The sequence below is a fragment of the Papio anubis genome, chromosome 2, assembly GCF_008728515.1.
Source record: "Papio anubis isolate 15944 chromosome 2, Panubis1.0, whole genome shotgun sequence".
Lineage (NCBI taxonomy): Eukaryota > Metazoa > Chordata > Mammalia > Primates > Cercopithecidae > Papio > Papio anubis.
The window spans coordinates 92385623-92411064 of NC_044977.1; the positions used below are offsets into that span (position 1 = coordinate 92385623).

General features: G+C 49.1%; 1 pseudogene across 1 annotated transcript; it reads left to right on the plus strand.

Moving 5' to 3' along the window:
• The first annotated feature begins 22120 nt into the window (after positions 1-22120).
• LOC101018029 lies at positions 22121-24043 on the plus strand (annotated as a pseudogene). Its single transcript, XR_643762.4, has one exon. The product of XR_643762.4 is annotated as an actin, cytoplasmic 2-like (transcript).
• Positions 24044-25442: the final 1399 nt, after the last annotated feature.

The following is a 25442-nucleotide window of genomic DNA, read 5'->3' on the forward strand; positions in this document are numbered from 1 at the left end:
AGCCCCTGCACAGTCCACAGACTCCCGAAGGACAGGATTCCTTTCCTTATTGGGCCCCTCTCAGAACTGGCATTGGGCTCTGTCCTCAGAGGGCCCAGATGGGTAAGGGCCACTCCCAGCAGGTCCAGACCCAAGTTCAGGAATCATTTGTCAAACGAAACACTATACAGCAAGGGGTAGTGATAGGCAGTTTCCAGTAAATGTGCCTTTGTTTCCTAGACTGATTACCAAGAAGGGCCTGGGACATGGTGTCCAGGGATGGAGGCTCTGCCCAGCCACAAGGAAAAGACCTGGATATTGGATATCCCACTCAGAGAACCCCGCTGTCATCCTTTGCAGGGAAGAGGGATGGTCAAACCATAGCATGTTTTCTTCTGGGAAAGGCCAAGGCAGCTGTAGGTAATCACATGCTGTCTTGTCCAGGAATACCCACCCAGAGCCAGGTGGGTTGTACAATCCAGTTTTCTCAGCCCCACATCCTTGAGTTTCTTGCTAGGTGACTGTGTCCTGAGTGCTTCCCCAACTCCCAACCTGTCTCCTTGTCAGTGATCCACAAACCCTGTGCAGCTCCAGCACTCCTGTGCCTCCAGCGACCAGAGACTGTGTGACAGGCCTCCTGCTGCTCACCCCCTGCTTAGTGACCCTCATATTCACCCCGCTGGACTCTTTGCCTCCTCCTTCTTTGGCTCCTCCCTGACCTGAGCCCTGACCAGCTTCCCTCTCACTGCTCCCTGTTCATCTTATCTTGCTCACTTCTGCTTGAATGCATTAGCCAATATGGTAGCCATAAGCACAAGTGGCAATTCAATTTCAATTCAAATTAATTGAACTTAATTAAAATTAAAAATTGGCCAGGTTCAGTGGCTCATGTCTGCAATCCCAGCACTTTGGGAGGCAGAGGCAGGTGGATTACCTGAGGTCAGGAGTTCAAGACCAGCCTGACCAACATGGCGAAATCCCATCTCTACTAAAAATACAAAAATTAGCTGGGCGTGGTGGTACATGCCTGTAATCCCAGCTCCTCGGGAGGCTGAGGCAGGAGAATCTCTTGAACCCGGGAGGTTGAGGTGAGCCGAGATCGCGCCACTGTACTTCAGCCTGGGTGACAGAGCAAGACTCCGTCTCAAAATAAATAAATAAATAAATAACCAAAAAACCCACAATTATTCTGTCACACTACCCCCATTTCAATTGCTCAACAGTCAGTTACATGTGGACGTCTCAGATACAGAACATTTCCTTGATCACAGAAAGTTCTATTGGACAATGCTGAGTTAGACAAAGAAGTGTGGCTGGAGGTGGGGAGAGAACTGGAAAGAGAGAAGATCCTGTGACAACCCTGGGTGGGAAGGGCCAGCTTTGTCCCTGTGACATGCTATCTTTCTCCAAATGTTTCAGAAGCACCTGCTTGACAATGCCTCCAAAGAAAAAGCTCGCTGTGTGGGAGACAACAGTGAAAGGTGGGCCATCCTCCAGCAGGGAGCTGACTGGAGAAGGCCTTGGATGCCATGGCTACAGGGAAGCAGCTCTGCAAGGGTGCATAGTAGGCCCTCCTTGGGTGGCAGTTTTATTATAGGAGCATCACTCAGGCTGAACTGAGAAAGGGGTACAGTTTCTGGGAGCCCCAGAATCACGGCTTGGGGGATCCATCCTCCACTATCTCCCAGTGTAGGACCTCTGTTCCCCAAGGTGACGGGAACAGATCCTTCCCTTGCCTTGTGGGTGGGTTAGGAGCCTGTAGCCAAGGATGGTGAGGTGCTAAGAGCCATGGAGGCCAGGTCCCAGATGCCAGGTGCTATTTTTGAGCTGAGAGGTGCAGCCCAAATTACCTCCTCTCCATTCTGAGGTCACAAAGGGTTTCAGGGGCCATCTTCTGAATACTCCAGTCCTCTCTGTTTCTGGATGTAGATTCTGAGGCCTTGAATGGGGAGAGACCTGAGCCAAGGTCTCCAAATGGGTTCTGGGCACGTGTCCAGCCATTTCTAATGCTGTCCATAGAGTGTGTAACCTCAGCAGTTGACCTTTCCAGGATCTGAGTGCCTCCGGAGCTACATATGTGAAAAAGACTTAGGGAGCTAGTCAAGGATTAGGCCAACGTAGAGCTACAGGAACAAGTGACCGCCCAAGAGGCGGCTGCCTCTTTTGGGTGCCTGTACTCTTTTGTGTGCCAGTATGAAAACATTTGTTTCCCTTCCCTGAAGAATGGTTGCAGGAGAGGCAGGCTGGCTTCATCAGAGTGCAGGGAGAGGGTGAGAGCCCCCAGGAGAACCCGGATAAGGCAGTTGAGCAGTATGTCCCCTAAATGCGGGGCTTTGGCTTTGCCAAATGGGGCTGAATGAGGTCTGTCCAGGAAAGGCTGGGATGCAAAGAGGTCTGACATCTACATTAGGATCAGCTCCAAACAAACATAGAAATATGTACAAGGAACTTTGACACTGGCTTCTGGATTGAGGTGAGGAGACTTCTGTGCCATGGGCACTGCCCCCATCTCTTGGCACTGAGCTCTGAGCAGAACTGGCTAAGAAAGATCGTCTCCACAGGAGGCAGCCAGGGTGGGAGGTGGGTGCAGCTGGACCAGCCCAGGACAGTTGAAGGGCTTGGGCGGGCAGCAGCAGGAGAGAAGATAGCCCCCTGACTACACCCTCCTGCTCCTAGCCTTCCTCTCCAGCCCTCCCACCAGGGGTGCCCCAGGGTGATGTGACGGTAGTCAGGACAAACTCTTGTCCATGTTAGTGGCTGCAGGAATTGGAAAGCAGATGCCTGCTCCCAGGTTGAGTCTTTTTTGTTGTGACAGCTATATTGAGATACAGTTGGCATACACAGTTTACCCATCTAAAGTGTACAGTTCAGGCTGGCCCAAGTGCAGTGGTATTTACAACTAATTGATCACAACCAGTTACAGATTTCTCTGTTCCTTTGCCACTCCCACTGCTTCACTTGACTATTAAAATAAATAAATACAAAATAAAGTTTACGATTCAGTGGTTTTTAGTGTATTCACAGAGCTGTGCAATCTTTATCACAGTCTATAATATTTTATTATTTTTATTTAATTTTTAGAGACAGAGTCTCACTTTGTCACCTAGGCTGGACTGCAGTGGCCCAATCACGGCTCACTGCCGCCTTGAATTCCTGGGCTCAAGGGATCTTCCTGCCTCAGCCTCTGAGTAGCTGGGACTACAGGCATCTACCACCACAGCTGGCTAATTTATATATTTTTTTTGTAGAGATAGGATCTCACTATGTTGTTCAGGCTGGTCTCAAATCCCTGGGCTCAAGCAGTTCTCTTGCCTTGGCCTCCCAAAGTGCTGGGATTACAGGTGTGAGCCACCTCACCTGGCCAATATTTAATCCCTTTGGGTTTTTAAAACTTTTGTTTATTTATTTATTTTCCATGAGATAGCCCTTGGGAAATTCTGAGAACACCCTATTTGGTCCCTTTGTGACTGGCTTCTTCCACTTTGCATAACGTTTTCAAGGTTCATCCATGATGTGGCTTGTATCAATATTTTCTTTTTCTTTTTTTTTTTTTGAGACAGAGTCTCCCTCTGTTGCCAGGCTGGAGTGCAGTGGCACGATTTCGGCTCACCGCAACCTCCGCCTCCCGGGTTCAAGCGATTCTCTTGCCTCAGCCTCCCAAGTAGCTGGGACTACAGGCATGCACCACCACACCCAGCTAATTTTTGTATTTTTAGTAGAGATGGGGTTTCACCATGTTGGCCAGGATGGTCTCCATCTCCTGACCTCGTGATCTGCCTGCCTCAGCCTCCCAAAGTGCTGAGTACTTTCTTTTTATAGCTGAAGAATATTCCATTTTATGGATACACCACATTTTGTTTATCTATTCATCCATTAATTTGAGTTGTTTCCACTTTTTGATTATTATGAATAATTCTAATCAACTCAATGCACAGTGTGAAGGGTGGAACTGTGCATGCCACATCTTCAGCTCAGGAACCCAGGAACAAAGCTTAGCCCTCTAGCCAGGCATTCAAGGTTGTCTATGATCAGCCATCCTCCTCACTTCCTGTTCCTCCCACCTACAAATGAAAGCCTTAAACTTCCTAATATACTGCAGCAACTTCTGCTTCTAAGCCTGGTTAAGGCTTTCTCCTCTGCCCGTACTGGGTGTCTTGGATCTCCTTCAACCACTTATCTGAACCCAGTCTGTCTCTCAAGGACAAACCAAATCCCACCTCCTTCAAGATGCCCTCTCTAGGTGCCCTCAGTCCAGAAGGGACTTTTCCGGCCATTCCCTGGTGTTACCAGATGGTGCCCTGCAGTTCCAGGCCCTTGGTGTCCTGAACAAATAATTGAATGAGACACACACAGAGAGCAAAGTAAGCAGCAAAAGCTTTTTAAGCACAGTATTACGCTATCGGAGAGGGAGAGCACACCAACTTCTGCGGGATGAGATCAGCACTAGTTTGGTGAACTTTGGGTCTTCCAATGTGTTTGTTTTTTCTTCTCTTCCCAAGGCTACCTAATCTCTGGCTAGTGTCTGCCCTTTTGATCGGTAGGTGTGTTGCTTAGTTACTCTGGCCCCTGTGCGCTTGCGCACCACCTCCCTCTCATAATTTTAAGTACATACATGAAATACATGTCCATATGCATGAGCTTCAGTGAGCTGATTATCATATGGGGTCAAGTTAAGAATACTTTTTCTGGCTGGGCGCTGTGGCTCACACCTGTAATCCCAGCACTTTAGGAGGCTGAGGTGGGTGGATTACCTGAGGTCAGGAGTTCGAGACCAACGTGGCCAAAACTACAAATACAAAAATTAGCCAGGTGAGGTGGCGGGTATCTGTAATCCCAACTACTTGGGAGGCTGAGGCAGGAGAACCACTTGAACTCGGGAGGCGGAGGATGCAGTGAGCCATTCCACACCAGCCTAGGCAACGAAGCAAAAACTCCATCTCAAAACAAAAAAAAAGAGTATTTTTTTATCTTTAGTGTGCATGAGTATCCCTGAAGAGCTGCCTCTTACTGGTTTGGTCCAGATCTTGCAGGCCCTGGGGTCCTTGCTCACTTTTTTATTTTCCTTCTATTTTGGCTGCTCAACTTCTCCATTTTTTTTTTTTTTTTTTTTGAGATGGAGTTCCACTCTTGTTGCCCAGGTTGGAGTGCAATGGCGCTATCTCGGCTCACTGCAACCTCCACCTCCTGGGTTCAAGAGATTCTCCTGCCTCAGCCTCCCGAGTAGCTGGGATTACAGGCATGCAAAAGCACGCCCAGCTAATTTTGTATTTTTAATAGAGTCAGGGTTTCTCCATGTTGGTCAGGCTGGTCTCGAACTCCCGACCTCAGGTGATCCACCCACCTCCGCCTCCCAAAGTGCTGGGATTACAGGCTGGGCCACCACGCCCAGCCTGGCTGCTCAACTTCTGCCTCTTATCTTGCTTCTTGCTCACCCGCCCCTTCACCTTGCTTTTGCCCTCTGCTTTTACTTATTTTGCTCTTTTTTCAAATTTTAATTCCCTTTGCTATTCTCTGCCTCATTTTTCTTATTCTCCTGCCTCACTGGGGCCCCAAGGAACACATACTGCCCCAGTCAGCCTCATTGGTGAGGCTTCATCCTTTCCCCTGAGGGAGAAAAAGGAGATGATTCGAGTAGAAAATAATTAATTGTGGCTGGGCGCGGGGGCTCACGCCTATAATCCCAGCACTTTGGGAGGCCGACGCGGGCAGATCAGGAGGTCAGGAGTTTGAGACCAGCCTGGCCAACATGGTGAAACCCCCGACTCTACTAAAAATACAAAAATTAGCTGGGTGTGGTGGTGCATGGCTGTAATCCCAGCTACTCAGGAGGCTGAGGCAGGAGAACTGCTTGAACCGGGACCCGGGAGGTGGAGGTTGTGGTGAGCTGAGATCACACTATTGCCCTCCAGCCTGGGCAACAAGAGAGAAACTCTGTCTCAAAAGAAAAAAAAAAAAAATCAGCCAGGTGTGGTGGTGAGCGCCTGTAGTCCCAGCTACTCAGAAGGCTGAGGCACGAGAATCACTCGAACCCAGGAGGCAGAGGTTGCAGCAAGCCGAGATCATGCCACTGCACTCCAGCCTGGGTGACAGAGCGACATTGTTTCAAAAGAAGAAAAAGAAAATAACTGTACACGTAACATTGGCTAAGATGGTAAATTTTATTTGTATTTTATCACAATTTTAAAAGTTGAAAAACATTAACAATACACATGATCACTGGGTAGCTGGTAACCCTCAGACCCTCCCTGTGTGCTCCTGCCTCTGTGCTGTTGCATTTACTGAGCCTTCTGCCTGGAGTACCCTTCTCCATCCTTCCAAACCCTATGCGGTTGTTACTGTTTCCTGAGATCCCTCAGAGGATCCCCTACCAGATCCTCTGACGGCACAGCACGGGGGCAGCCTCCCACTCCGCCGGCATTGGGTTTTCCAGGTTTGCTCCTCACTGCCTGTCAGTGTCAGGGGGTCTTCTCAGGAAAGACACCATAGCTCTCCCCTCTGTCCTCCACATCTGGTCTGTGGGAAACCCTCATGCACCCTTCCCCCCAACAAGCCCTGAGAATGCAGACCGATCCTGCAACGCCCCTCTCCTTTGCTCCTCCCAGCCATCCCTCCTGCCCATTAGACTCCTAGGGAAGAGGACCTGGAGCCCAGCCTGCTGTGCCCCCAACTGCAGGAACACCTTCAGCTCTCTGATGAGCCAGGTGATGAGGAAAATGAGGCCCACAGATAAATCACTCAAACAAGGACCCCTATCCAGAAAACGGCAGAACCAGGACTTGGACTCAATGCCCACCACCCACCCACTTTGCTGTCCTTCTTGTGGGGACAAGTGGAAGAATTCAAGCCCTGCCTCCTGCCCTCTGCAGCAAACTGGAAAGGCAGATGTGGGCTGCCATGAGGGTGGGAATTTGGGACAGGGCGAGTGTCAGGACCCTCTGCTAAGGCTCAGTTCCCTCTTTTCTACTTACTACTTCATGTGACACAAGTTGTGTGGAGGAAAGCCAAGAAGTTAAGTAATCATTGCAACCCCTTCAGCCAGGCTGGGATTTTCTAGGCATGGGCCTTGCCGAAGGAGGGTAGCTGGCAGGAGGGCAGTGCCCCCGCCCCACACATCCCCAACCCTTAAACCACGCCCCCCACCCCCCACCACAGCCTGCCACAGGCAGGGATAAAACCAAGCAAACGCTGCACATGGCAGACTGCAGCCAGGCAAGACGGAAGGCATCACAGTGGCCAGGCTGCTGCTGCTTCTGGGTCTGCCTTGGGCTGAATCTACCAACTGGACCAATGGCAGCAGACTGAGCCACGCCAAGGCTCTGGATATCCCCGTCAACAACTTTAACAAGCAGTCAATAGAGGAGTATGCCCCAGCCAAACTGGGTGAGAAGGAGCAGGGCCCAGGGTACATATAGCCAACTCCAGCCAGACATCCTAGAGGGAGTGCTGGGCTAAGGGCTCTGCTGCCCTCATGGGCTGGAGGTGCTTTAGGAAGGCCCCCCTAACCTCTTTGGGCCTCAGTTTCCCCATCTCACAAGGTTACATCAGCCATCTCCCAGGGCTGTTCTCTGCACTTTCTGAAGATTTTTCCAGCTGGTGTAATAGGTGATATGACAAGTAGGAATAGCACCAGACGCCAGGTGCAGTGGCTCACGCCTGTAATCCCAGCACTTTGGGAGGCCGAGACAGGTGGATTGCTTGAGCCCAGGAGTTCAAGACCAGCCTGGACAACATGGCAAAACCCCGTCTCTACAAAAAATAGATAGATAGATAGATAGATAGATAGATAGATAGATCGATATTTATATATATAATATATAGTACATATTTATGTACTATGACTACGTATTTATATATTATATATTTATGTATAATTGTTTTTTTGAGGATATATAATTTATATATAAATTACCCAGGCATGGTGTACTCCTGTGTTCCCAGCTACTCAGAAGGCTGAGGAGGAAGGATTGCTTAAGCCCAGGAGGTGGAGTTTGCGGTGAGCCAAGATCATGCCATGTACTTTAGTCTGGAGCACAGAGGAAAACCCTGTCTAAAAAAAAGAGAAAAGGAAAGAAATGGCACCAGATGTTGGAATAATGTGGACTTGACTCCAAGTCCCTACTCTGTTACTCAGCTATGTGGCCTTAGCTAATTTGCTTCCCTTCTCAGGGCCTCAGTTTGGAGCTGGTGAATAATGGCAAGGGTCTTTCCAGGCCCCAAATTCCCCACCTGCTGTGGGATAGGGGTGCTTTCTGGGCTCCCCTCACTAATGGACATGCTAGCAAATGCTAACTGTGGAGATGCGTACTGTCTCCTGGCTTCACAGAACCCAACAGTGTCAGAACCAGTTACTGCTGTTTCGCATCAAAGGGACAATGTACAAGGTCGGGAACTTCACCCTTGAGCAGTGTCCCTTCAAGGACAGTGGGGTAAAGTCCTTAGACCCCAGCTCCCCACGCTCATCTCAAGGCTGTTGTAGGGTGGATGCCTGGCTCTGTTTTTTGGCTGTGTCTGCACCAGGAGCCCAGTATTCACTGCTTCTACACCACACTGGAGCCTCCTGGGTAAATGGCCATGATCTGAACTCGTTCTTCTCCCCAACAGCAAGTGAAGAACTGCTGGGGATACTTCAGTGCTGCTGAGGACCCCAGGAAGTTGCCTATCTGTGAATCCCAAAACTTTGCTGGGGTGAGCAAATCCCTGGAGGAGTGGAGGGCAGAGGAGTGGGTCCAGAAGCTAGAACTTCAGGCTGGGAGGCTTCAGAGCAAAGGGCAAGGGCTGCAGGGCTGGACTGCCACATGCTGGACAGGTCTTTTGGGGACCTCTATACTCATCTCAGCCCTGAGGAGTCTCCTGAGAGACTGACTACATGGCTGTGAGCCGAGCCATTGCTCTACTTAGTGCCCTTTGCAAGCATCTTTACCACCCTGAGCCTTGAACTCCACAGAGCAAGGGGGTTCCCATCCTTGTTGGTCCACTGGAATCACTTGGGAAGAATGTGTAAGCCCAGGCCACAACCTCACAGTTCAATTTGGCATGGCATGAGGTCAGGATTGAGAAGCTGCAGATGGCCTCCTGTGAATTTAGTGCCTAGGTGAGTATACCAACAGCAAGGAGAATTGCAATTGCAAATTTCACACATATACTCACACAAGAGTACACATCCACTTTTACAACTAAAAAAACTAACACCCAGGCTGGGCACAGTGGCTCACGCCTGTAATCCCAGCACTTTGGGAGGCCGAGGCAGGTGGATCGCCTAAGGTCAGGAGTTCAAGACCAGCCTGGCCAACATGGTGAAATGCCATCTCTAGTAAAAATACAAAGATTAGCAGAGATCTTGTTAGAAATGGAAATTCTCAGACCTTACCCTAGACCTATTGAGTCAGAAACTCTGGGGTTAAGGCCCAGCAATCTGTGTTTCAATGAGCCCTGCAGGTGATTCTGATGCACAGTGAAGTTTGAGAACCAATGCCTTAGAACAATAGCAGCATCTGAGCTGGAAGAAGGACCAACTTGGAGATGAAACCAAGGCTCTGAGAGGTTGAGTGATATGCCCAGGATCACACAGTAAGCTAAGCACAGGGCTGGAGAGTCCCCCAGGCCTCCTGGCCAACATGGGTCATCTCCTCGCTGCTAGTCTCCTCTGGACCCTCCACATTTGCACCTCCTCTGAGGAGGGAGAGGAAACTCTAGGCCTCGACCTTGGGCAGGAATATGCTACCCCTCCCAGCCCCCAGCACCCAACCCGGGCTAATGCCAACCATGTTTGATTCCTCCTTCCCCAGATCACGCAAGCTCTCAGAGGTTTAAGAAAAATCTCCTGGCCGGGCATGGTGGCTCATGCCTGTAATCCCAGAACTTTGGGAGGCCGAGGTGGACAGATCATGAGGTCAGGAGATCGAGACCATCCTGGCTAACATGGTGAAACTCAGTCTCTACTAAAAATACAAAAAAGTAGCTGGACATGGTGGTGGAGGCCTAGGGTCCTAGCTACTCAGGAGGCTGAGGCAGGAGAATGGTGTGAACCTGGGAGGCGGAGCTTGCAGTGAGCCGAGATTGTGCCACTGCACTCCAGCCTGGGCAAGAGGAGCAAAACTCCGTCTCAAAAAAAAAAAAAAAGACAGAATTGGAGCTCTCAGGGCTGCTCATGCAGATATGCAGCCCTGAGGTCATGGTGCAGCTTTCGTGGCAACACCAATCTAGTTCAGGCAAGACTGCTGCTGCCCCTACTGCAGGAGAAGGCATAAAGGGAAGTGGCAGAGGCCACAGTGTCAGGGGAGGAATCCGGGAAGAAGGCAGACTTGAGATGGAAGGGAGAGTGTCAGAGCCAGGGGAACAGCCTGAGCAAAGGCATGGTGGCCAGCAGGGGCTGGATGAGGAGACAGGAGGGAAGCAGAGTGTTGGAAACAGTGACAGAGGAAAGGGGACGGTGGTCCACAAGAGACTCAGTGGGGGCCCCAAGCCGGAAACTGGAGCTTGTTCTGAGTCTTAAGTAGACCACAGGAGGTGGGTAAGTGAGGAGATTGCAGGGGGCAGGAATCCTAAATTCCAGAAGGAGCCTAAGAGAGAAGCAAGCCCAGCCAGGCCATCATCCAGCACAAAGGATGCCAGGGACACTTAAAAAAAATAAATAACTGAACAAAAAATTCCCCCAAGCCAAAGGCCAAGCATCAATTTAATTTTCTCTTTTTTTTCTTTCTTTCTTTTTCTTTTTTTTTTTTTTTTTTGAGACGGAGTCTCGCTCTGTCACCCAGGCTAGAGTGCAGTGGCGTGATCTTGGCTCACTGCAAGCTCCACCTCCCGGGTTCACGCCATTCTCCTGCCTCAGCCTCCTGAGTAGCTGGGACTACAGGGGCCCGCCACCACGCCTGGCTAATTTTTTGTGTTTTTAGTAGAGACGGGGTTTCACCGTGTTAGCCAGAATGGTCTCGATCTCCTGACCTCATGATCTGCCAACCTCGGCCTCCCAAAGTGCTGGGATTACAGGCATGAGCCACTGCGCTTGGCCCCAGCATCAATTTTCTAAGTGACCCATTTAGGCTCACTGCAACCTCCACCTCCTGGGTTCCAGTGATTCTCCTGCCTCAGCCTCCCAAGTAGCTGGGACTACAGGCACACACCACCATGGCTGGCTAATTTTCTGTATTTTTAGTAGAGACAGGGTTTCACCATGTTGGCCAGGCTGGTCTCGAACTCCTGACCTCATGATCTGCCCACTTCAACCTCCCAAAGTGCTGGAATTACAAGTGTGAGCCTCCGCGCCCGGCCTACTCTCACTTATCTCTGACCAGTTGTTCTGAGGAATTGTTCTGCTTCTGGGGGCCAGAGGCTGCCCCCTCCCCTCTTGCCGTACCCCTCACTGCTTGCTCCACTCCAAAGGGCAATGAACAGTTCCTGTTGGTCAAACAAGGAATGAGAGGGAAGGACCAGGACTATGGTTTGGACCGTGGTGGCTCCTGATACATGCCAAAAGATCTCTTAAAGGCCCCACTGCACACAGCACACAGGGTGCAGGACCAGAGACATGGTGACCACATAAGCTGGGCTGCTAATGCTAGGGCTGGAAGCCTTGGAGCCTGTCCCAGCCCAGGCCTGATCTGCAACAAGATGTCCTGACTTCAGTGACAGAACTTTTTCCACCTTCTCTCAGCACAGTCTGGGGTTGAACAATAAGTTGGGCTGGGCACGGATGAAGGCCAAGGCTGAGTTGGAGGATGCACAAGCTTTCCAGAAGAGGACCAGGCTCAGGCCAGCTCAGCTGTGGGGCAGCCTGGTGGGTTTGGGTGCCAGTTCCTGTGGTAGGCCTTCACTCTGGAAGTGAATATGGAGAGGGCAAGGCCTGCCCTTAGACATGGGACTGCTTTGGGAAGCATCTCTCCATTCCTCTGCCAGGACAAAGACTTGCAACCCCCCGGGATCTCATGGTCAGCCTCCAGGAGACCATGTGCTTCAAGCAGGAGACCCTCCAGAGTACAACTTCCAAGAGGAGAGAGTAAGGCAGGGCACTCCATGTTAGGCCTCACACATCCCCACGCCTTTCCTGGGGGGACCATGTGATTCCTCCCACAGCCCGGCTTGTCCCCAGTGGAGGTCAGTTCATCTGCTCATGAACTAGAAGGGTGGAAACTGCCCCATCCAGTGGCTCCCCAGGTCCCTGCCCACCTGTATGCCTTTTGAGAGGTGAAGATGGAAGAGACTATCTCCCTGGGAGAAAGAAAGGAGGAGACATCAGAATACAATTTCCACTGACTCTATTTCCCCAGCCCCACCCCTCTCAGGGATCCCAACTTGAACTCAGATCCAAGTGACACCTGGCTTTTGCTTATTTCCAAAAAGCAATTCAGGAGATTTTGCAGGCCCCCTTACCACCAGTTGAGAACCACTGATCCTATCTCCAGCGACAACTTCCCTCCCTAGGGTTTTCTTTCCTTCCTGAAATAGAACGAATAAGCCAAGAGCACAAGAGAAGAGCCCTCAGGAGCTGAGATTGCAGGTTGGAGGGCGATGGATACTCAGGAGGTGTGATGGGTGATGGAGGCTGCTGGGGGTGGGTACAGCTGGGACTAGCGGTAGTCGTGTAGATCAATGTCAAACTCTGGCTGTGAGTGGAAGATGCCTGCTGTCCCTACAGCTGGTGGAGCAGGGGGCTCTCTCCATTGGGCAAGGAGCCTCTGCCATGGTGGTCACCTATATGGGCAAGGGCAGCCCCCTTGAAATGAGTTATCTCCCAGCAAACTTGCCCATAGCAACAGTATTGTGTAGGGCCTCTGGGATCCATCCTGTCACCAAAGTAAAAGCCCCAACACTAATTTCTGGGGTTGTCATGGTAACAATACCATGCGGGGAGCCTTGGCCAGGTCCCACCTAGATCTGAGTTCAAACTGGGACCCCTGAGAGGGGTGTGGCTGGGGAAATGGAGCCAATGGAAATTATGTTCTGTGCCTCCTCCCAGCCACACTGTGGCCATGGTGTCTGTGGAGTCTGGCCACTTGTGTCCAGAGATGTGACCTGTGTGTGTGGTCCTCTAAGACACAAAGGGCTCCTGTGTGTCCACCTCCTTTGAGCTCACAGCACTCCTGGAAGGACGGGGCAGGGGTAACCAGCCCCATTTGGCAAGGGAAGAAACTGAGGTCCAGAGCCAGGTGGGAGAGTTACCTTGAGAGGCAAGTCTTGGCTAAGTCATGGCTGGTGGCAGGACTCAGACCTCTGCCTCCAGTTCACAGTGTCTCTTGGTCTGATCTGGGGCCTCCTATTTCTCTAAACTGTGCTCCCCGTCCCCTTCTGTCTTGACCCCAGCAAACACCACCCTGACTAACCCTGTGTCTCTCCTGCAGTCCAGCGTGGCAAGAGGTGCTGGGAATACAGCTTTCAGTCTGCTGCACTCTTGGTATTGACAGGCTAGACTAGAAGTGCCCTTCTGCCCTGTGCTACCTCCAACTCTCTTCCTTCCCCTCCAGGCTGTCCCCCTGCTCCTCCAGCTGCTTAAGACCGGGAACAAAGACTCCAGGGAGACTCTAGGCAAGTGTGGAGGGAAATACGTTACTCACAGAATGGTCTCCAGGGGCCCCTTCCTGTGTTGTTGGGAGTGTGGAGCCACTATTGCCAGGACTGGCTATGTAATTTGCAGCACCCAGTGCAAAATGAAAATGTGGGGCCCTTTGTTCAAAAATCATGAAGAGTTTCAAGACCTCAAAAACAGAGCAATAAACTAAGTACAGGACCCTTCTGAGTGCAGGGGCCCTGTATGACCACACAGGTCACACGGCCGTAGTCCTGCAACCAGCACCAGAAAACACAGTCATAGCAGGAAGGGGTTCAAGAAGTGGCTTCAGGAATTCCTCAAATCATGGAGATTTAAATCGTTTGGGAAACATAACAACATGCACTTAAGACTTTATTTATTGGTTTGGTAAAATCTTCTTTAAGAAATTGGCCGGGCGCGGTGGCTCAAGCCTGTAATCCCAGCACTTTGGGAGGCCGAGACGGGCGGATCACAAGGTCAGGAGATCGAGACCATCCTGGCGAACCCGGTGAAACCCCGTCTCTACTAAAAAATACAAAAAACTAGCCGGGCGAGGTGGCGGGCGCCTGTAGTCCCAGCTACTCGGGAGGCTGAGGCAGGAGAATGGCGTGAACCCGGGAGGCGGAGCTTGCAGTGAGCTGAGATCCGGCCACTGCACTCCAGCCTGGGTGACAGAGCGAGACCCCGTCTCAAACAAAAAAAAAAAAAAAAGAAATTAAGGGCCAGGCGCAGTGGCTTACACCTGTAATCCCAGCACTTTGGGAGGCCGACGTGGGCAGATCATGAGGTCAGGATATCGAGATCATCCCGGCTAACACAGTGAAACCCTGTGTCTACTAAAAAATACAAAAAGTTAGCTGGGAGTGGTGGCGGGCCCCCGTAGTCCCAGCTATTCCAGAGGCTGAGACAGGAGAATGGTGTGAACCCAGGAGGCGGAGCTTGCAGTGAGCCAAGATGGCACCACTGCACTCCAGCCTGGGTGACAGAGCAAGACTCTGTCTCAAAAAAAAAAAAAGAAATTAAGAAAGAGCTCTAAGCCCATACATTCAAGCGTGTGACAAACAACACTGACTATTTCAACTTTCCATTGTCCAGAAGGGGTAACGGAGGCCCTCAGAGAACAAGGAGAAAAGGGCTTGGCAAGGCCCCAGGTGGGGCGTGGCCATGCTGGGGTTCAACCCCATGCCAGTGCTCCTTCTGCCTGCTGCAGAATTAGGAGCACCTCCAGCCACCCAAACCTGACGGGCAACCGGGAACTTGGAGAACTGGCCTGTGCCCTCCTCTCCAGCCCAGTGCCCTTGGAACCCATGCAGGCATAGACACTTGCCTTCCCTGGGGCCCACACACAACAGGCTGGAACTTCCCTTAGCTGGAACACCCTCCTTCCACCCTCATCCCAGCCTCCTTGAATAAGGCCCCCCTCTTCAGGAAAGCCTAGCTCAGTTGGCCTAGGGCTCCTAGGCCCTGTGCACCATTGTTTCAGCACTTCCCCCGCTGTAGAATAGCTGTGGAAGTCTAAGCATGAGACTTAGGCAGGAATATCATCGCTGCTGTGCAGCCTGAAGAAGTTACAGAAGATGGATCTTCATCCCTCTGCAACCCTTAGGATTAAGGATTCTCTTATAGAAGAGTGGGGGGAAATGTCTCAACAGCATGAGAATATTGTGACTGCAAAGCAAGTACTCAGTGTCTCTTGGGGGATTCTGCGGAAATCATCAATAAGCTGCTCCTATGGGAGTTAAAATGAGACTTTGTTTTGGTCCTGAGAGGGCCAAGCAGAGAAGGATGGGGGAAGGAGCAGCAGGAGGACTCGAGGCAGGAAAAAGGGGTCTGAGGCTGGGGCTGGGAGACCCCTTGTCCATTTGCTTGTCTGTCTTCCTTCAGACTGTGGGCTCTCTGGGTTCTGAGTGTGCCCTGGACCACAGAGGCACGCAGCATGGGGCGGATAGATGGGCACTCGGCCCTGTGAGCTCAGAAGGGACACTCGGGATTCCCTCAAGCCCACCCCTCAGAGAGGGCCCCAGAAGTTGAGCCAGGAAAGACACGAGCATCCCAGGCTCCAAAAATGTCTTTCTCAGCTTTCCCATGAGGCAATGTCCCTGAGGAGAAACTGGGAAATTTTGTGAAGGAAGTGGGTGAGTCTTCTGATCTCCTGGGGTGGAACAGATGGGGCAGGCTCTAAGGAGGGTGTTTCAGATGAAGGGCACGTTATAAAATGTGCAAGAGCATGGATACTGGAGCCAAAGGGCGGGAGTTCAAGTCCCAGCTTTGACGCTTGCTTTGTAACTTCGGACGGACAAGTGGCTATGCAACCTCTCTGTGCCTCCATCTCCCCCTCTGTAAAACTGGCCTTGGAAAGCACGGATCTTGGGTGAGTTTTGATAAAGGATGAGGTCTAATAAATAAGTCAGTGTGGGTAAAGAACTTGGGACATGGCTGGTCCATAACGGATGCTGCAGAAACAGCAGGTGTTCTTAATAGCAGGTGTTCTCAACAGGGCAGGAAGCCATCCCCAAGGGCTAGTTGGGACCTTAGACCCTGCAAGTCAGGCAGACATGGGTTTGAATCATTGGTTTGCCTCTCTGCCTCTCACACTCTGTGACTTTTTTAAGCAATATGCTTGTCTTCTCAATCACATTCGAAATAAAGAGAAAAGTTTTGGCAGGCAGGGCACAGTGGCTCACGCTTGTAATCCCAACACTTTGGGAGGACAAGGAGAGTGGATCACTTGAGCCCAGGAGTTCAGGATCAGCCTGGGTAACATAGGGAGACACCGTCTCTGCAAAAAATACAAAAGATTAGCTGGCGTTATGGTGTGTGCCTGTAGTCCTGTTACAGGATAGGGGTCCTGATCGAGAGCCCAAGAGAGGGTTCTTGAATTTTGCACAAGAAAGAATTCTGGGCAAGTCCACAGTGCAAAGCAAAAGCAAGTTTATTAGGAAAGTAAAGGAATAAAAGAATGGCCACTCTATAGACAGAGCAGCCCTTGCCCATTGTTAGGGTTATTTCTTGGTGATATGCTAAGCAAGGGGTGGATTATTCATGACTCACCTTTTTAGACTATATAGGGTAACTTCCTGATGTTGCCATGGCATTTGTAAACTTTCATGGTGCTGGTGGGAGTATAGCAGTGAGGATGACCAGAGGTCACTCTCGTGGCCATCTTGGTTTTGGTGGGATTTAGCCGACTTCTTTGCTGCAGCCTGTTTTATCAGCAAGGTCTTTATGTCCTGTATCCTGTGCTGACCTCCTATCTTTTTCCATGACTTAGAATGCCTGAACAGCTGGGAATGCAGCCCAGTAGGTCTTAGCCTTATTTTACCTAGCTCCTATTCAAGATGGAGCTGCTGTGGTTTAAACATCTCTAACAATTTCCCCCACCCTTCTATAAGAGAACCCTTAATCCTAAGGGTTGCAGAAGGATGAAGATTCATGTTCTGTAACTTCTTCAAGCTGCATAGCAGCGATGATATTCCTGCCTAACTATGAGGGTCTCTTGTATTCAGAGTAGAGAGGAGCTCAGTCAGAAAGCACCAGTATGGTGATGGCCATTCATAAGTTTTGAGTTCTGACAAAAGGTGACATCTGAAAGATTAATAAGGGTTCGATTTAGGAAAATGTTGAGTAAGGGGCCAGGCACAGTGGCTCACGCCTGTAATCCCAGCACTTTGGGAGCCAGATGCAGGTGGATCACCTGAGGTCAGGAGTTCGAGACCAGCCTGGCTAACATGGTGAAACCCCGTTTCTACTAAAAATACAAAAATTATCCAGGTGTGGTGGTACATGCCTGTAATCCCAGCTACTCAGGAGGCTGAGGCAAGAGAATTGCTTGAACCCAGGAGGCAGAGTTTGCAGTGAGCTGAGATTGCACCATTGCACTCCAGCTTGGGCAAAAAGAGCAAAACTCTGTCTCAAAAAAAAAAAAAAAAGAAAAAAGAAAATGTTGAGTAAGCTTGTTCTGCATTCCTACACAAAGAATACAACAGCAATATTCCACAGCAGTAAAACAAAATAAGTAAAATTATCCAAGTAAACTAAATTAGAAAGCTCTCCATGAACTGGGCAACTGTTGGAATCAAGCTGATATGGGGTTGCTAGCTCATTGCAGTGTACCCAGATATAGAATATTGATCCAGATGTTTACATTATGCATCCCTCTTGTTTTTTCTGAGCAGCAGTTAGAGATCACCGGTTAGGTCCCAGGAATAAGCAAGGTTAGCCTAAATTGCAGAAACAAACTTAAAAATAACTGATGAGACTAGAATTTAATAACAAGTATACCATAGTTTTTGAAACATAATTTCTCTCTCCAGTTTCCCATTTTTACTAAAGACAAATCATAGTAAGACCAATTTGTTTTCTTATACTTGGCCTGATTATTTGTATAGTGCAGCAAGAATAATTATTTTTCACATAAGCTCTTTTTAAATTGGCTTTGATCGAACTCTGTTTAATAGAAGGAATTTTAGATAAGACTTTTTTAGAGCTCAGCACTGCCATGGGTTTGTATCCATGAGTTAGGTAAATTGCTCTCTTCTTGGGGTCCCAAGATAACTTGGGGCTCCTGGACCTGTTAGAAGTGACATTCTTTACTTATAGGTCAGAAACCTTGTACAAAGACTGTTGTAGATGAGGGGTGAGACCAGTTCCCTAAGGGGCTTTTACTGGCTTTACAAGTCAAGTTTGATTCCTTAAAGGAAAGCACACCATTCCAGTCAAAGCCTTGGTAAAATAACCAGTTGTTCCAAATGTGTCCTGTTGCAAAAGAAAACAGATTCTTATTGCACTTTTGCAAATAACTATACTGCCGTAAGTTAAAAATACGCACAACTAGTTTCCAAATTCTGGAGAAATTGGGTAGAGAAAAACAAATATGCTCCAAATTTTGTTCACAGGAGTATACTTTACTTAGTTGCTACAAGCTGTAAATAGCACAAAAGAAGTTTCCTTGATTCTGAAAAACAAAATAAAGAATCACCAGCGTTTTAAGCAAAAAGTTAAAAAGATTACTTTAGATTTCTATTAGTTTAGTCCATTCAGTTAACATTTGTTTGATATTCATGAACATTTCAGTTCTCCTCGAGAGTTCTGAAAGTTTTTTCCACTATTCTAATGTCACAATTTCCAAAGTTATCAGAAACCTGCATGTAAGAACACCTGTTGGCTGGGTGTGGTGGCTCACGCCTATAATCCCAGTAGTCTGGGAGGCTGAGGCGGGTGGATCACCTGAGGTCAGGAGCTCAAGACCAGGTTGGCCAACATGGCGAAACCCTGTCTCTACTAAAAATACAAAAATTAGGCAGGCATGGTGGCATGTGCCTGTAATCCCAGCTACTCGGGAGGCTGAGGCAGGAGAATGCCTTGAACTCAGGAGGCGGATATTGCAATGACCCAAGATCATGCCATTGTACTCCAGCCTCAGTGACAGAGCAAGACTCCATCTGAAAAAATAAAAAAAAAAATTAAAAAAAAAGAAAACACCTGTTAGAGTTCTATAGTTGATTATAAAACCACCTTTTTTTTCTTTTTTGAGATGGGGTTTCACTCTTGTTGCCTAGGCTGGAGTGCAATGGTGCAGTCTCAGCTCACTGCAACCTCCGCCTCCTGGGCACAAGCAATTCTCCTGCCTCAGCCTCCCGAGTAACAGGGATTACAGGCATCTGCCACCATGCCCGGCTAATTTTTTGTATGTTTAGTAGAGATGGGGTTTCACCGTGTCAGCCAGGCTGGTCTCAAACTCCTGACCTCAGGTGATCCATCAGCCTCGGCCTCCCAAAGTGCTGGGGTTAAATGTGTGAGCTACCATGCCCAGCCTAAAACCACCTTTTTTGTTGTTGTTTTTCCAAGATGGAATCTTGCTCTGTCGCCCAGGTTGGAGTGCAGTGGCGTCACCTTGGCTCACTGCAACTTCCACTTCTTGGGCCCAAGCAATTTTCCTGCCTCAGCCTCCTGAGTAACTGGGATTACAGGCGCCTGCCACCATACCTAGCTAATTTCTGTATTTTTAGTAGAGACGGGGTTTCACCATGTTGGCCAGGCTGGTCTTGAACTCCTGACCTCAAGTGATCTGGCCACCTCGGCTTCCCAAAGGGCTGGGATTACAGGTGTGAGCCATCAGCCCAGTCAAAACCACTTTTTCAGGAAGATTCAAACAAGACAATTGTTTGTAGATGACAAAACGTCTTAGGACAGCCACTATTAAAAACACAATTGGGTCAGGTGCAGTGGCTCACGCCTGTAATCCCAGCACTTTGGGAGGCCGAGGCAGGCGGATCACAAGGTCAGGAGTTCGAGACCAGCCTGACCAACATGGTGAAACCTCATCTCTACTAAAAATACAAAAATTAGCCAGGCGTGGTGACACATGCTTGTAATCCTAGCAACTCGGGAGGCTAGGGCAGGAGAATCGCTTGAATCCGGGAGATGGAGGTTGCAGTGAGCCGAGATCTTGCCACTGCACTCCAGCCTGGGCAACAGGGCGAGACTCCATCTCAAAAACAACAACAACAACAAAAAAAAACCACAATTGACAAGCAGGGCGTAGTGGCTCACGCCTGTAGTCCCAGCACTTTGGGAGGCCAAGTTGGGTGGATCACGAGGTCAGGAGATCGAGAACATCCAGGCTAACATGGTGAAACCCCGTCTCTACTAAAAATACAAAAATTAGTTGGGTGTGGTGGCGCACCTGTAGTCCCAGCTACTCGGGAGGCTGAGGCAGGAGAATCGCTTGAACCCGGGAGGTGGAGACTGCAGTGAGCCAAGATCACGCCACTGCACTCTAGCCAGCCGATAGAGTGAGACTCCATCTCAAAAAAAAAGAAAAGAAAAAAAAGAAATTTCTCTACCTCTGTGGCATACAATGATTTTATGTAACAATTATAATTATTAATAACAAACACTAAGCCATATCAGAATTATAGTTTTCCATAATTTGGGACCACATACCAATAACATTTATACAAATACAGTCCAAAGAAAACCAAACACCATTTTATATTTGACAATGCTTTTGTATGATTTTTTTTTTTTTTTTTTTTTTGAGACAGAGTTTCGCTCTTGTTGCCCAGGCTGGAGTGAAATGGTATGATCTCAGCTCACCGCAACCTCCGCCTCCCGGGTTCAAGCAATTCTCCTGCCTCAGCCTCCCGAGTAGCTGGGATTACAGACATGCGGCACCACGCCCGGCTCATTTTTGTATTTTTAGTAGAGACGGGGTTTCTCCATGTTGGTCAGGCTGGTCTCAAACTCCCGACTTTAGGTGATCTGCCTGCCTCGGCCTCCCAAAATGTTCGGATTACAGGCGTGAGTAACTGCGCCCAGCCTTGTATGACTTTTATACCAAATAAGCCAAATGTCACTGTTGCATTAATGCATTATTGATGTCAAACCCAATTTATCTTTCTTTTTTTTTTTTTTTTTTTTTGAGATGGTGTCTTGCTCTGTCACCAGGCTGGAGTTCGATGGCGTAATCTCAGCTCACTGCAACCTCTGCCTCCCACGTTCAAGCGATTCTCCTGCCTCACCCTCCCGAGTAGCTGGGATTACAGGTGCCTGCCACCATACCCGGCTAATTTTTGTATTTTTAGTAGAAATGGGGTTTCACCATATTGGCCATGCTCGTCTTGAACTCCTGACCTCATGATCTGCCCGCCTTGGCCTCCCTAAGTGCTGGAATTACAGGCCGTGAACCACCACACGCGGCAAACCCAATTCTTAATAAAACCTTATAACAAATGTATTTTAATCTTAATCAGTTTGACCATAAGGTAAGATTTTCATAAACCTTTTATAACCCTTTACAAATTTTTGTTAAAGAGCAGATCATCATGGCTGGGCCCGGTGGCTCATGCTTGTAATCCCAGCACTTTGGGAGGCTGAGTCGGGCAGATCACCTGAGGTCAACATGGAGAAACCCCATCTCTACTAAAAATACAAAAATTAGCTGGGCGTGTGGAATGTGCCTGTAGTCCCAGCTACTTGGGAGGCTGAGGCAGGAGAATCACTTGAATCCGGGAGGCAGAGGTTGCAGTGAGCTGAGATTGTGCCATTGCACTCCAGCCTGGGCGACAAAAACCTTGGTAAGTTTGGGATTTTAATTATGTACTAGGTGTGGAGCCTAGGACATCAGACAGAAGTGCAGATAAGGGCTGACTCTTTCCAGCATAGCTAGGGGACATGGCTAACTCCACATGTCCCCAGGCCTTATCTAGAATCTAATGCTCCAAAGTAGGTAAATTGAACAATTTTCAAAGTCAAAGAAGCAGTTTATGACCTTAAAGCATTTAGCAAACCTAATATTTGACTTGCCTAATTTAGAACAAATGTTTACAATTTTGAAGACATTTTTATTTTACCAATAATCTTTACAGCTGTTTTTATATCCCAAAGATTACTAATGTCACACGAACTAAATAAAAGGCATTACACTTTTTACTTTTCTGATAAGATATTTGATTTAAGCACCTATTATTATTAAACCAGTTAATCAAAGCTCTTTCATATATAAACATCACAGACATCATACATATAAATACATAGAAGATAAAGGACTCATTTTCCAAGCCAGAAATTGAACCAGAATTTGAACCAGAAATTGAATCCAGCCACCATTGTGAAAAGAGAAAGCGAGCCGCCGCCGCCAACTCGCGCACCTTGTTCTTCTGCCGCTCCACCGTCCTACTCCTCCGCCGGTCGCAATGGAAGAGATCGCCATGCTCCTCATTGACAATGGCTCCAGCATGTGCAAAGTTGGCTTTGCTGGGGACGACGCCCCCCGAACCGTGTTTCCCTCCATCGTCGGATGCCCCCGACACCAGGGCGTGATGGTGGGCATGGGCCAGAAGGACTCCTATGTGGGCAACGAGGCCCAGAGCACGGGCAGCATCCTGACCCTGAAGTACCCTATTGAGCATGGCATTGTCACCAACTGGGACGACATGGAGATCTGGCACCACACCTTCTACAACGAGCTGCCCGTGGCCCCAGAGGAGCACCCGGCGCTGCTGACCGAGGCCCCCCTGAACCCCAAGACCAACAGAGAGAAGATGACTCAGATTATGTTTGAGACCTTCAACACCCCGGCCATGCACGTGGCCATCCAGGCAGTTCTGTCCCTCTACACCTCTGGGCGCACCACTGGCATTGTCATGGACTCTGGAGACGGGGTCACCCACACGGTGATCATCTACGAGAGCTACGCCCTCCCCCATGCCATCCTGCGTCTGGACCTGGCTGGCCGGGACCTGACCATCTACCTCGTGAAGATCTTCACCGAGCATGGCTACAGCTTCACCTTCACGGCCGAGGGGGAAATTGTGCGCGACATCAAGGAGAAGCTGTGCTACGCTGTCCTGGACTTTGAGCAGGAGATGGCCACCACCGCATCTTCCTCTTTTCTGGAGAAGAGCTACAAGCTGCCCGATGGCCAGGTCATCACCATCGGCAATGAGCAGTTCCGGTGTCTGGAGGCACTGTTCCAGTCTTCCTTCCTGGGCATGGAACCTTGCGGCATCCATGAGATGCTTCAACTCCATCATGAAGTGTGATGTGGACATCCGCAAAGACCTGTACGCCAACACGGTGCTGTCCAGAGGCACCAACATGTACCCAGGCATCGCCGACAGGATGCAGAAGGAGATCACCACCCTGGCACCGAGCACCATGAAGATCAAGATCATTGCACCCCCAGAGCGCAAGTACTCGGTGTGGATCGGCAGCTCCAACCTGGCCTCACTATCCACCTTTCAGCAGATGTGGATAAGCAAGCAGAAGTAGGACAAGTCGGGCCCCTACATCGTCCACTGCAAATGCTTCTAAATGGACCGAGCAGATGCGTAGCATTTGCTGCACGGGTTAATTCAGATGTATAAACTTGCCCTTGGCAAATGCATACACCTCATGCTAGTCTCACGAAACTGGAATAAGCCTTCGAAAAGAAATTGTCCTCGAAGCTTGTATCTGATATCAGCACTGGATTGTAGAACTTGTTCCTGATTTTGACCTTGTATTCAAGTTAACTGTTCCCCTTGATATTTGTTTAATACCCTGTACATATCTTTGAGTTCAACCTTTAGTACATGTGGCTTGGTCACTTCGTGGCTGAGGTAAGAACGTGCTTGTGGAAGACAAGTCTGTGGCTTGGTGAGTCTGCGTGGCCAGCAGTCTCCAATCTGTGCAGGGTATTAATGTGTCAGGGCTTGAGTGTTCTGGGATTTCTCTAGAGGCTGGCAAAGGCTCCTGAACCAGTTGTTTCTGTCCTGCCGGTCTGTCAGGGTTGGAAAGTCCAAGCCATAGGACCCAGTTTTCTTAGCTGATGTTTTCTGCCAGAACACCATGGGCTGTTACTTGCCTTGAGTTGGAAGCAGTTTGCATTTACACCTGTAAATGTATTCATCCTTGTAATTTATGCAAGATTTTTTTTGTATGCAATTCTCGATTCTTTAAAGAGATGACAACAAATTTTGGTTTTCTACTGTTATGTGAGAACATCAGACCCCAGGAACACGTCATTGTGTAAGGAAAAATAAAAGTGCTGCTATAACCGAAAAAAAAAGAAAAGAAAAGAAAAGAGAAAGCATGGCCCATGGTTACAAGGTCAAGCTCCCCAAGCACATGACTGACTAGTTTGCTGGGCTGTCTTGAAAAGCGAGCTCACAGGTATCCTAAGCCCATGTTCTACCCTAAGGTACTCCTCTCCATGATAGAACAATATAGAAAGACACACAAAGCACATCAGATTCGCTACAGTTTAAGACTAGCCTCAGGCCCGGCATGGTGGCTCAAGCCTGTAATCCCAACACTTTGGGAGGCTCATGCAGGCAGATCACCTGAGGTCGGGAGTTCAAGACCAGCCTGACCAACATGGAGAAACCCCGTCTGTATTAAAAAAGTACAAAATTAGCCAGACGTGGTGCCTGTAGTCCCAGCTACTCAGGAGGCTGAGGCAGGAGAATTGCTTGAACCCGGGAGGCGGAGGTTGCGGTGAGTCGAGATCACGCCATTGCACTGCCCATTTCACTCTGGGCAACAACAGCAAAACTCTGTCTAAAGACTAGCCTCACAAATCTTTTTTTCCAGTAATCCAAACTTTACATGAAACAGTGATTTTTACCATTCATTCAACTGATTTGCATAGAGAAAGAAAGGAAAGCATTGCCTGAGGCAGGGTGGGGAAGGCAGGTGCTCAGGGAGACCAGAGAAAGATCCACCCATTGCAGCGACACTGAAAAGTTCAGGCGGCCACTTGTCAGTAGCAAAGGGATCTTTTCCAGAAGTCCCATCAGCTCTCAAGTTTCCCTTTCAGGGAGGAAAATGCTCCCTGTATCCCACAATCCTGTACATGCCTGTCACCCACAGCCATCAGCAAAGAGTGCAAGGCAGATCAATCCAAAGACAAGAGCAGTTAACATCCTGTAGTGCTAAACCTGTTCTTAGCTGAAAGGGACTTTACTGAGAGGAGCCTCCAACTCCCTAAATCTTAAAGGGACTCTAACCCTTCTAAGTTGGGCCTCTAACCCAAGGTCAGTCAAGCATTCTTGCCTTTTATTTTTATTTATTTATTTATTTATTATTTATTTATTTATTTTTGAGACAGAGTCTCGCTTTGTTGCCCAGGTTGGAGTGCAGTGGCATGATCTTAGCACTGCAACCTCCGCCTCCTGGGTTCAAGTGATTCTCTTGCCTCAGCCTCCTGAGTAGCTGGGATTACAGCCTCGCGCCACCACACCTGGTTACTTGTATTTTTAGTAGACATGGGGTTTCGCCCATGTTGATTAGGCTGGGTCTTGAACTCCTGAACTCGGGTGATCCACCCACCTCAGCCTCCTAAAGTGCTGGGATTATAGCCATGAGCCACCGCACCCAGCCTCCTGCCTTTTATTAAGAGAGGGGCCTCTAACCCACTCTGACTTAGGAGAGACTCTAAGTCCCCTAAATTGGGCTT